The following is a 13,200-nucleotide window of genomic DNA, read 5'->3' as shown; positions in this document are numbered from 1 at the left end:
AAAGAGTACTTAAAAATAAAATCTTTAAGGGGCACCTGGGTGGCTCAGTCAGTTGTGCAACCAACTTCAGCTCAGGTCACCATCTCATAGTTCATGAGTTCAAGCCCCGCACTGGGCTCAAGAGCTGTCATTACAGAGCCCACTTCAGATCCTCTGTTCCCCTCTCTCTGCCCCTCCACTGCTTGCGTTCTCTCAAAATAAATAAAATGTTTTAAAAAAATAAAATCTTTAAAAGGGTGTTTGGGTGGCTCAGTCAATTGAGTGTCCAACTCTTGATTTCAGCTTCGGTCATGATCTCAGTTCATGAGATCAAGCCCCACAATGATCTCTGTCAGCACAGAGCCTGCTTGGGGTTCTCTCTCTCCATCCCTCTCTCTCTCTGCCCCTCCCCTCCCTGCGCTCCCCACCCCCCTCTCAAAATAAACACTTAAAAAATCAATTAAAAATAAATAAGTAAAATCTTTAAAAAAAAAAAACTTCAGAAAATCAGTAAGTAGCAAGATGAGGAAAAAAGTCACATTAGCTTTAAGGAAGGAAGGAAGGAAGGAAGGAAGGAAGGAAGGAAGGAAGGCAGGCAGGCAACAGTAAAACCAATAGTTGAGTTCTCAATAAAAACAAAAGAGGGGCACCTGGGTGGCTCAGCTGGTTGAGTGTCAGACTCTTGATTTTTGGCTCAGGTCATGATCCCAGGGTCATGGGATTGAGCCCTGCGTCAGGCTCCATGCTGAGCATGCAACCTGCTTAAGATTCTCCCTCTCTTTCTCTCTCTTTCTCTCTCTCTTCCTATCCCACCATGCATGTGCTCTCTGGCTCTGTCTCTTAAAAAAAAAATAGAAAAGCTGAGAGAAAATACCATTAGAATGTTTTATTCTACGGAAATACTCTCCTAAGGTGAAGTAAAATAAAGACACTTTGAGATGCACAACAACGGAAAGAATTCGCTACCAATCAGTGATGTGCTAGTAAACGTTTAACGAATGGCAAAACAAAAAACAAAAACAAAAACAAAAGGTACCAATTTGTAGTTGCCAGCTTCTGTGGTGTAAGTATTCCCACCACAGCCAAGTTTAAGCTACCAACGTGATTATCACCGAACGCAGAAATAGAAAGAGAGGTACCCAGGCAGCTCTCAGGAGGACACCACTGTCACCAACAAAACTGAAAAAAAAAAAATAAAAATAAAAAAGAATTCTTTAGGAAAAAGAAAAATTCTCCCATACTGAAATTTGTAAATGTAAGAAAGTGGAAATCAACAAAAAGAATAAACAGGTGAGTAAATATCAACGAATATTGATTTCATGGTAGAAAACAATACGGTGGCTTATAGGGTCAAAAAAATGGATGTAGAATTAAAATGAGACAAGATTAATAATAAAAAGTGGGGCAAATGAAGTCAATGTTCTAAGCCCTGCAGAATAGTAAAATCCTCATTTATATTAGTCTTCAATAAGTCAAAGAAACAGAACCACACCTATATGGTCAATCAAATTATCATAAAGGAAACACTGCAATAGTGAAAGAATGGCCTTTTTAAGAAACAGTGGCTTCCCAACATTAAAAAAAAAAGAAGGTTGACCCCTACACCTCACATCATATACAAAACAATCAATTCCAGACTCCCCATCTATCTACACACAATGGGTAAAACAGTGAATCTTCTGGAAGCTATCACAGGAGACTCTCTTCATCATCATTTTCTTAAACCAGGACCCAAAAAGCATGAAAGCAACACAAAGAAAAAGACTGATAAATCAGACTTCATTTACAGTTAATAACTTCACATCAAAAGACACAATTAAGAAAATAAAAAGGTAATTCATAGATGGTGAGAAGATGTGTAAAATACATATTCCTGACAAAGGATTTATTTGCAGAATATAGAATCCATTTTGTCAAAAGCCAGGGTAAATGCCCAGGTTTCTGGGGAGAACAGACGAAGGAGACCCCAGGAGCGTGGGTCACGGTGGGACAGTGATGACGGCAGCATGCCTTACGCATCATCTTATGTGATCCCCACAGTATCCCTTTGAGGTAAACTACACTTTTTATCCGCATGTTACAGGCCTGGCATAAACCTAGTCTCTAACACACACCCAAGAGCCACCACCATGCACAGGGAAGGGAACGGAGCTGTTTGTTAGACCCAAGCTGTAATCAGTCATTGCCCATCTGTGATGCGCCAACAAGGAGGTGAATATGTCACTGGTCCACGTGGGAAGAAGGGCTGCAACAACACAGGGTGGGTCAGAGTCCAGGGTGAGATATTGAGACTACATGGCTTTCTGAGGGCCACATGGACAAGAGTCTGGGATTCAGGACAAATGGAGATTAAGCCAACAGCCAAGTCCTCCCCAGCATCAGAAGTTAAGGGGTGCTCATTAGGAAAGAGGATTTTTTGCAGAGAAACTTCATATAGTTTGGAAAATACGCCAGGATCTGAGAGCTGTCACATCCGCCCATCCAGAAAGTGCGGCCTCATGCAGCCAGGAATAATACCATAGAGAAGGACAGTCCAGGGTTAGCCATGAGGTTCCACGGCTTGTCAGTGGTATGACTCTAGACAAGTCACTGAGCCATTCTAAGCCCTTATCTGTACAGTGCAGGTGAGAAGAATCCTCCACCAGGAAGGACTCTGCAGGGGAATCCATGGGGAGACATGGTAATATATTACTATGTTAAGGTTTTAAAGTTCATTTGGGAGCATGACAGGGTTCTGCCCTCTTTCCTCCCAAATATTAAAGAACCAGGGAAGCTATGGGCTACCAGGGGACCCTCCCGCAGCAGAGAAGAGAAGGGTCTCAGATGGGAAGGGGGACACTGCTGGTTGGGTGAGAAGCCCACATGACTTCCCAGGAGTAGCGTCAGAACTGTACTCCTGAACTTGGGCAATGGCCACCTGCACAACCCACCCCCGCAGTAAGTGGATGGGGCAGGGGTTGGTGAGGGGCCCTAATCCCTACTGGCCGCCCACTTCAGGTGTCAGCTCTCACTTCCCCTCCCCTGGAGTCTTGGTTTCCTCATCCACGTTCCATTTAATGAGTAGAGGTATTTTAGGATGGCACAACATGTAAAATGCCACACATTTCCTGGTTGCTCAGCATGTGTCAACACACTTCCGTGTGTCAGCAGGGATGCTGGGAGGCTGCTCACATTTGGAGAGTGGAGAAAACTGTGAATTCTTATGCTTTCATCTATCAAGGAGTCGGGGCATCTTGGTCTATGTCAGGATGAGCAGAAAGGGCTTCCTGACCTCTCACCACAGAGACCTCGCTTGAAAGAGAAGAAAACAGTGGAGGACACACTCAGCACTTCACAGGCTACAGAGATCTGGTAGCTGTGGGGAATGACGCTTTTTTTTTTTAATTTTTTAAGGTTAATGGGAATGACTCGTAATACCTACAACCAAGAAGAAGCATAGCTCCAAAGCCAAAAAGGCCAATAACATATCTGGCTGAGGGGTGCCTTAAGTGGCTCAGTCGGTTGAGCGTCCAACTTCAGCTCATGTCATGATCTCATGGCTCGTGGGTTCGAGCCCCATGTTGGACTCTGTGCTTGCGGCTCGGACGGAGCCTGGAGCCTGCTTTAGATTCTGTGTCTCCCTCTCTGCCCCTCCCCCACTCACGCTCTGTCCCTCTCCCTCTCCCTCTCTCTCTCTCAAAAATAAACATTCAAAGTTTTTTTTAATCTGGCCATATCCATCAAAAAAACCTAGAAATACTCTTACCTCTAACCTGCTAATCCTGCTTCTGGAAACCTATCCTAAAAGGACAATTTTAGATATAAAAAATGTAAAATATTCATTACGATGTTATTAAAAAAGTTACAAACATATACACAAAACCCTGGGCCACTTAGGAAAGATGCTTTTAAATAATTGTTGGGTCAATGGGGAAAGAAATGAAATTACAAATTAGTTAGAAAATAGCCATAATGATAAGACCATATAGCATATGCCAGAATAGAGATATGGCCAAAACTATAATCATAACAAAATTATGGTTTTATTATTGGTTTTATTATTGAATATGAAAGTATAATGGTTTTATTACTGAATATGAAAGTATAATGCGCCAACAATCCAATTCAAGAAGTTAGAAAGAGAACCGCAAAACAAAACCTAAGGAAAACAGAATCAAAGCATTAATAAGGTTAAAAGCACAAATGAATTCATTAAAAACCAGCAGAATTCAAGAGCTGGTTCTCTGAAAAACACTACTATAAAGAAAAACTATAGCCAGCAGACAAACCTCTATCTAGTCTAATTAAAGGAAACGAGAAAATACAGACACAATAAAGAACGGAAAATGATAATTAGCAAAAAAATATGGCAGTCATTCAAAAATGAGCGGAAATTATTTACAACTTAAGAAATTTGAAAATTCTCAATGAAATAGAGAATTTTCTAAATAAATACAAATGAAGACAATTGAGTTAATAAGAATTAAGAACATCAAAATAAGCAAAAGCTACATATGAATATGAAGAAGTTGCTAAAAAATGATCTCTGAAGCTTTAGAAAATGCTCCAGATGCAGTAAAAAAAGGAATGATTCTTTTCATTTTATGACATTTAGTGACCTTGACAGAAAAATCTCACACACACACACACACACACACACACACTACAGCCTGGTGTGATTTAGAGATATATACAAAACAATTCTAAATAAAATATTTTTTTATGTTTTCTTTTTCTTCTACCAAAATATTTTTTAAATCCACCAAGATAATAAAGGAAAATACAACTCTATCAGCAAGGATTTGTCCCCCCAAAAATAAATTAATAAACAGAATCATATTACTTAGTGAAAAAAAATCACACAATCTCAATAGTTTTTAAAAGGCATCTGATAAGTCATTCCCTATTTTTAAAAAATAGCAAACTAGAACCAGAAGAACATCCCTAGTCTTAAACCACCTGCTGACATCAAACTTCAGGTGACATAATATAGGCATTCCCATTAAAATCATGGGTAAGGCACCTATCACAATTAGTATTTCACCCCGGTAAAGAAACATAAAAGTATTCAACACTGGTAACCAAAGCAAGTAAAAGAAATGAGAGCATCTATTATCAGGAAGGACAGAGAAATTGACCATGATTTGCTTGAGGTAAAACTGAACTTAAAAAATGTACTGGGGACACCTGGGTGGCTTAGTCAGGTAAGCGTTGATTTCAGCTCAGGTCAAGATCTCACAGTTCGTCCTCTCTCCTTCTCTCTCTGCCCCTCCCCTGCTCATGCTCGCTCTCTCTCTAAACATAAATAAAACATTTAAATAAAACAAATAAACAAAATAAATAAAAACATTTTCAAATGTACAAAAATTACGCAGGAGACTAATAAGAGAATCAAAAAAATAGGGCATGTTATAAAAAATAGTCAACCGATAACTTCCCCTATAAAATTAGTAAACAGGAAATATAATAAAGATATATTTCTCAATAACAAGAAAAATAAAACAGAATACATAGGAAAAATTATAACCAGAAATGTGTAAAATCCACATGAAGGAAACAAACAAACAAAATTACCAAAAGACATATATGAGACCTGGGCTGATGAGAGAGATAAGCCAATTGGTCTATTATAAATAAGTCCGCTCTTCCCAAGTTTAATAAATTAAGTACCCATTCTAATCCCAGCTACCAAGTACTTATTTTTTTACTTGAAAATTGATTGCATAAATTCATATGGAAGATAACTGGGCTAGTGTAGTCAATACAATTTTCCAATATAAAAATAAAGGTGTTATGTAATATAATAATATATTATAATATAATATAATAGGTACTGACGATTATTAAATATGCAACAAGGTTCAGTCCTAAAGTAATGTGGTTTTTAGCAAGCCCTTCAACATGAACTGGCCTCACATGTGTACTCTCGGGTAAGTGAATGATTTTAACTATTGATTCGGGTTGTGACCCATATGCCAAAGGAATACTGTCTCATTTTAAAGCAACACGCTGAAAGAATGGCCCGGAAACAATAACTAAATCGTAAGCACTATAAATACTGGCGTACTTTTGTGCTCGTGGCTATGAGTACAGCATTCAAGTTCTTCTTTTTGGTTGTGGATAGTGTCTGCCGCTCATCTGGGTAAGAGGACAGGGGGTGACAACCTATCCTCCCCTCGAGGCAGCAAAACAGACCACACTCAGGGGTATGAGACGGTACCTGGAAGCTAATGCCTAACTACAAACATGTGGTTGCGACGGAGGACCCGCACTGAGGAAAACAAACACACAAACTTATAATAATAACCAGCTCAGGTATTGCACAAGTTGCTTCGAGTGTAACCACACTTGCAAAAGTTTCCCTAAGACCGGGAAACTATCAGGGGAATTCTAAGATTCCCTGAAATATGTGGAAAAATCTTAAAGTGTATTATTTTTTCTTTCTTTGAGGTCCTGTCCTAAATTCTATCAGAATTGACTCAGACTAGTTTGAAATTACTAGAGTTACAGGAATTCCTAGAAATCACTGTCTTTGGGCAAATTGACTGCAGAGGCACAAAGACTCTCTTCAGAAATCAGGGCTCCAACCTGCAAGGCATATTTCCCTTTCGGGGGAAAAGGTGAAAATCTAGATTTTTTAATTGAGTGTCACGGATCGCTTTACAAAGATGGTGTGCTATAGGACTCCTTTAAAATTAGCAGGTTGCCCTCATGCAACTGCAGTACTATCCGACTTGCGAATGCGTCAATCTACTCAACAGGCAAGGCCCAACTAAGTTAGGCAAGAAGTTAATGTCAATGGAAATAAGCCCTAAGGAAGCATCCTCGACAACCTGAGAAAGTGCATTGCCTCTGCCATGCTAAAAAAAAAAAAAAAAAAACAACATTGCCCAAATGATTTTATTCCTTGTAAGAATCATCTCACCTAGACTTCTGTTGTTGGCAGAAAGATAAAACTCTTATAGGCTAGACCAATCACTAACCACAACACTGAGGAATTCATCTAGAACACAGGAGGAATGAGATGAGTGCAGGAAGATTCAGATGTGACCAGTTATCCGAGGACATAGTCTCAAAAATCATAGAAATTTAGGGGGCACCTGGGTGGCTCAGTCGGTTAAGCATCTGACTTTGGCTCAGGTCATGATCTCATGGTTCATAGGTTTGAGCCCCATGTCAGGCTCTGTGCTGACATCTCAGAGCCTGGAGCCTGCTTCGGATTCTGTGTCTCCCTGTCTCTCTGTCCCTCCCTGCTCTCACTTTGTCTCTCTCAAAAATAAATAAAAACATTTAAAAAAAATTTTTTAACCATAGAAACTTAGGATTGGACTCACCCTAATGACAAGTTCTCTCTCAAAAAGTTAAAAGAATCACTGAGGGGAAGTGCTTCTGTGGACTGAATGCATAAAGGTAATAAAAGGAATTAACTGGGCAGGTGAAAGTGGTAGGAACCACACCCTGTTGACTTCAGACCATGTGGTCCACCCCCTGTTGATTTTAGGCCATGTTGACCACACCCTATAGACTTCAGACCCTGTAGACAACACTCTTGTGGATCTTAGATCACATGGACCATACCTTACTGACTTCAGACCATGTTGATCACACCTTGTAGAACATGTGGACCACACTGTGTCACTTTTAAACCATATGGACCACACCCTATTGACTTCAGACCGCATGGACCACACTGTGTGGATTTTAAACCATATAGACCACACCCTATTCACTTCAGACCATGTGGACCACACCCTATGGACTTCAGATCACGTGGATCACACCTTGTGGACTTTAGACCATATGGACCACACCCTGTCAATTTCAGGCCATGTGGGCCACACCCTACAGACTTCAGACCATGTGGACCACACACTGTGGATTTTAGACCACATGCACCACACCCTGTGGATTTCAGATCATGTGGATCACATCCTGTGGACTTCAGACCATATGGACCACACCCTGAGAATTTGACCATGTGAGCCACACCCTGTGGACTTCAGACTATGTTGACCACACTCTGTTGATTTTAGACTATGTGTACCACACCCTACAGACTTCAGACCATGTGGACCACACCCTGTGGATTTTAGACCATGTGGACCACACCCTACAGACTTCAGACCATGTGGACCACACCCTGTGGATTTTAGACCATCTAGACCACACCCTGTGGACTTCAGATCAGGTGGGTCACACCCTGTGGACTTCAGACCATATGAACCACATCCTGTCAATTTCAGGCCATGTGGGCCACACCCTACAGACTTCAGACCATGTGGACCACACCCTGTGGATTTTAGACCATCTAGACCACACCCTGCTGATTTTAGATTCAGTGGACTACACCCTGTGGACTTCAGATCAGGTGGGTCACACTATGTGGACTGCAGACCATATGGACCACACCTTGTCAATTTTAGACCATGTGAGCCACACCCTGTGGACTTCAGACTATGTTGACCACACCCTGTGGATTTTAGACCATGTGGACCACACCCTGTGAATTTCAGATCATGTGGACCACACCCTACAGACTTCAGACCATGTGGACCACACCCTGTGGATTTCAGACCATCTAGACCACACCCTGCTGATTTTAGACCCAGTGGACCACGCCATGTTGATTTTAGAATAGAGATAGCTATTAATAAAGGAAAAGCTACAAATCCACTGTAACAAAGGAAAGAAGGTAAAGAACTTCAGCCAAGGAGCTTGTTAGAAATGCAAATTCTCAGGCCCCACTCCAGACCTTGTGAATCAGACACTCAGGGCATAGGGCCAGTAATCTGCTTTAACAAGCCCTACAGGGGATTCTGGCAGAAGCTCGGGTTGAACCACTAAGGTTGAGCAGCCATCTGGGTTCCAGTCATTTGCCTAGAAGCTAAGTGAACATCTATATTCTCATTGTAAATCTGGGTTCAGGTACCTGTGTCAAAGGGTTATAGGACTGAAACACACAAGGAGCTCCTTATTAATGAGACTGATACCTACTGAAGGTATCATAAATGTTGTCAGTCATGGTTTTGATGTTTTTTAATTATAGTCATCTTTATCACAATCTGTATCTCAATACAACTGCCTCTCACGTTTCACTCTAGAATCACCCATGGAACTTTCTTAACATATCCATACGTAGACCACACCCTTTGCCACTGTTGACTCGGGATGTATGGGTGAGGCCAGAACAACGGTATTTCATAAAACCACGCGGGTGATTTAGATGTGTGCCTCCATTTGAGAACCCAAACTCAGAAAAGCCAACTGAAAACATTTTGAGGTTCAAAAGCTATGTCTATTATTCAGGGATGCTAAGAAAAAAACGGTTCAAGTGAACTTCAAGGGAGCCCCTAAAGGAAATTCTGACCATGCAGGTGGGGACAATCTCAGGAAAGAAAAAAAAGCAAGTGCCTGAGAGAATACAACCGGGCAAAGAGGTGAGCTTGGCTCCAGAGGGACACGAACCAATGGGGGAAGGAACAGAAGAGAACTTTGGCCAAACACAGTGGGCGACGCAGAGACCCAAAGGGAGCTCACGGCTGCCAAGCTGTCAGAATCAAGACTCAGTGACTTGTCAGAATCAAGTCACTTCAGACGGAAAGGCCATTCAAGGGAGGTGGCTCTACCACGGGGAAAAGATGCTACAATCGTAGCAAATGAAAGGACATTCAAGCCTCATTATTCGCAAATTCCCTATACACGAATTTGCCTACTTACTAAAATTTGTGTCCAACCCCCAAAATCGGTACCCAGGGGATTCAGTGCTCATTCCGGGACATGCACAGAATGGGGAAAATGGGAATCATCCTACTGGCATGCTCCCAGCTGAGGTGGGAAGAGGGGAGGCTCTGCCTTTTTGTTCCAGCTCATACGGCAGGCAGGTGTCCTCTGTGGGGTTCTGTTCGTGTCACATTTTGCATTTGTGTGCTTTTTGGTGATTTTGCTGTTTAGCCCCAAGAACAGTGCTCAAGTGCTGTTTGGTGTCCGTAAGCACAGGAAGGCTGTGATGGGCCCTGTGGGGACGCCATGTGTGTTAGATGAGCTTCCTTCAGGCGGGAGCGATAGAGCGGCTGGCCGTGAGTTCAAGGCTCATAATGAATCAACAATATGTATTAAACAAAGCGTCTTCAAACACACACATGAAACGAGGAAATACATAGATAGGTTGGCAAAAGTGTGACCAGAGGCTGGAAAGAACAAAACCCTATTATTTCCCCTGGGGGAATAGTTCAATATTGGCTGATTCCATGTTAAGGGCAACTTTATAAAGAACACAACTGCTGGGATTAGTGGGCACTGAGAATGAATGACAGTGAGAACCGACTGGAGCTGCTCAAAGCCACGTCCAGTAGAGACCAGGGTCGTTCTGATCGGAAAGGGTAAAACAGAGTCAGAGAGAAGCGAACACCAGTCCACTTTAGAGTTTCAGAACTCTGAGCTCAGATTATAATCTGCAGTTCCAAAATAATGCAGATTCATTCACTCAACAGAGATTTGCTGAGGCATAAAGCTGTGCTGTGTCTCAGGGATAGAGATGTGAAGATAACCAAAAGCAAACAAACAAACAAACAAACAAACAAAAAACCCTATCCTCCAAGAGCTTACACTTTCCTGGGAGACCATACAGAAGGTTTGTGTTTTTTTTTTAATGGAAATATATAGTACATCAAAGAGTGTTCAGAACTAGGGAAAAAAGACAAAGTAGGGAAGGGGATACAAGGTGCGAGAGGGGGTGTTGAAATGGAAATAGGGTACCCGGGAAAATCAGTGGAGAAATCAGGGATGTACATAAAAGATATGACAGTTACAAATGCTAAAAACGACGAGACCAAAAAAAAAAAAAAAGTCTTTAAATATGGTCTGATTTAATATGTTTTCAAAAAGAATAATGTGAAATATAGGCACTTAATAAAAATAAGCATCTAATAAAAGTAGGTAGGTATAAAATGAATAAATAAAAATCACATACTGTCCTATATTCCAGCAACAGCTATTATAAAACATGATTTTAAACCTTCTTTAGGTAGCAGCCTCAGACACTGTATCAAACCTAAGAACGGCCCTAAGAAATATACATGACCTATATAAAGACAACTGCAAAACTGTTCTGAGAGATCTAAAAAGAGATTTGGAACAATGGAGCTGGGTGTCTTATTCCAGAGAGGAAGACCGGAGAGAGTAACGTATCGAAATCTCCCCAAATTAAACTTTAAGACGGATCCAATTCCAATCCCTATCCCAGCGGGAGAACAGGAAGTAAAATCTTTTACTGTGAGTAATTAAAAGAGACAAGCAGTGTCAATACTAAAATATTTATAATGAATGAAAGGGTACGTTGCCAGGACAAAAACAGATCTACAGAAAAGAAGAGAGAGTAAAAACTCGCTGATGCACATTTACGAGCAGTGAGACAGCAGCATCCGTGGTCTCGGGTACCGACCACGGGAGTCATCTCCATCAGTGGAGAAAGAGACGTGGCAAATGAATGGAGCTGTGTCAGCTGGTTAGGAACCCGGAATAGGATGAATTCTGCTCCTCACAGAATATGCCTGAATTAATTCCATACTGATTATACGCCAAGCAAAAGCTAAATTAATATCGCATAAATGAGTTCTTACAGGTCCCCCTGGTTTTCATCTCACTGGAGAGGATGAGCAAAAGGGCAGTGTCGGTCTGGCAACCGAGAACGGCGCACAAGCTATTGCTATTATGGTTTCCCTTTGGACATCCGAGAATTAAAATAATAATAAAAAAAAAAGCATGCTGTCTACTTTTAGTGTCCAATAGGACATTTTCATCTAAATGTGCAATAAAACAGAGTTAATTTTGTCATGGTCAGGAGACTGTGTTGATCCCCTTGAGTAATATAAAGTGGTGGGACCAACATCACATACAGACCTTGACGGTCTTAATGAGGTTTTGAGAAGTGAGGCCATGAGGAGGCAGCCCGGATTCAGAGAGAAAAGGCTGGGGCAGATGCCAGCTGCTTTCTGGTGGAAAGACACCTGCAGGTGGGGACAGCAGGTGGGGGGGAGGGACTCTTAAGGAAACAGAGGCCCTGCCAGGAGCCAAAGTGGACTTAGCACCCACCTCGTTATTTCAGGGATGCTCTGGGGACCAACTCGCCTCTGATGACTTCTCCCATGAAAACAAAACAAGCAACTGGAAAGGGCACCCACGGGAAAGGCCCTCCCCCAGCCACTTCCACCGTGAGAGCGTGTGGCCTGGGAGACACTGGAAGGGAGGGAGGGCGGGGAATGGACAGGGGGTGCCACTCTGCCTTGTGCCTCTTTCTGCAGAGCCCAATAAATAGGGCTCTGGTGTCATGGGTCCTCAGCGCAAAAGCTCACTGCAAGGTGTGGAAAAGGCGAAGGCTGGCCAGGCTGGCCCACATCCTGCGCCACATTCATCTAACATTCATCTAATCCCTGCTGGCAGAAGGTTTGTGAGTTTAAAAGTGACGGAGGAAATGACAAAAGACACAGATAATAGATTTAACTACAAAAAACTTTACATACATACATACATATGTATAATATATATTAAAAAGCAAACAGGCTAAATGTTTTCAACAAATCTGACAAAGATCTTAAATCCCTAACTTAAAGAGCAAGCAAGAAAGAAGCAGCCTCTAAGAAAAGCACTTCCTACCCCAATTAAAAAATAACAGGTCAGGGAAATGCTAATCAAAACTACAATGAGATACGACCTCACACCCGTCAGAATGGCTAAAATCCACAACACAAGAAACAACAGGTATTGGCAAGGATGCAAAGAGAAAGGAACCCTCGTGCACTGCTGGTGGGAATGCAAACTGGGGCAGCCACTCTGGAAAACAATATGAAGGGCTCCTCAAAAAGTCAAAAGTAGAACTACCCTACAACCCAGTAATCACAGTACTGGGTGTTTCCCCAAAGAATACGAAAATACTAATCCAAAAGGACACATGCACTCTTAGGTTTATTGCAGCATTATTTACAATAGGCAAGTTATGGAAACAGCCCAAGTGTTCATCAATAGATGAATGGATAAAAAAGATATGGTATACATACACAAAGGCGTATTACTCAGCCATAAAAAAGAATTCGATCTTGCCATTTGCAACAACATGGATGCTAAGTGAAATAAGTCCGAGAAAGACAAATACTATATGATTTTACTCACGTGGAATTTAAGAAACAAAACAAATGAGCAAAGGGGAAAAAAAAGAGAGGAGGCAAACCAAGAAATGGACTCTTAACT

The 13,200-nt window shown here is 41.7% G+C and overlaps 1 protein-coding gene across 2 annotated transcripts in view; it reads right to left on the bottom strand.

Annotated features, from left to right (window-relative positions):
* CDYL2 (chromodomain Y like 2) overlaps positions 1-13,200 on the bottom strand; it is a 173,196-nt gene that overhangs the window by 131,109 nt on the left and 28,887 nt on the right. The gene's annotated exons all lie outside the window — the stretch shown is intronic.

Source organism: Prionailurus viverrinus, chromosome E2 (genome assembly GCF_022837055.1).
Source record: "Prionailurus viverrinus isolate Anna chromosome E2, UM_Priviv_1.0, whole genome shotgun sequence".
In the NCBI taxonomy this organism is placed as follows: Eukaryota; Metazoa; Chordata; class Mammalia; order Carnivora; family Felidae; genus Prionailurus; species Prionailurus viverrinus.
Note: the sequence above shows the minus strand (reverse complement) of the source record. Positions and strands in the feature narration are given on the sequence as shown.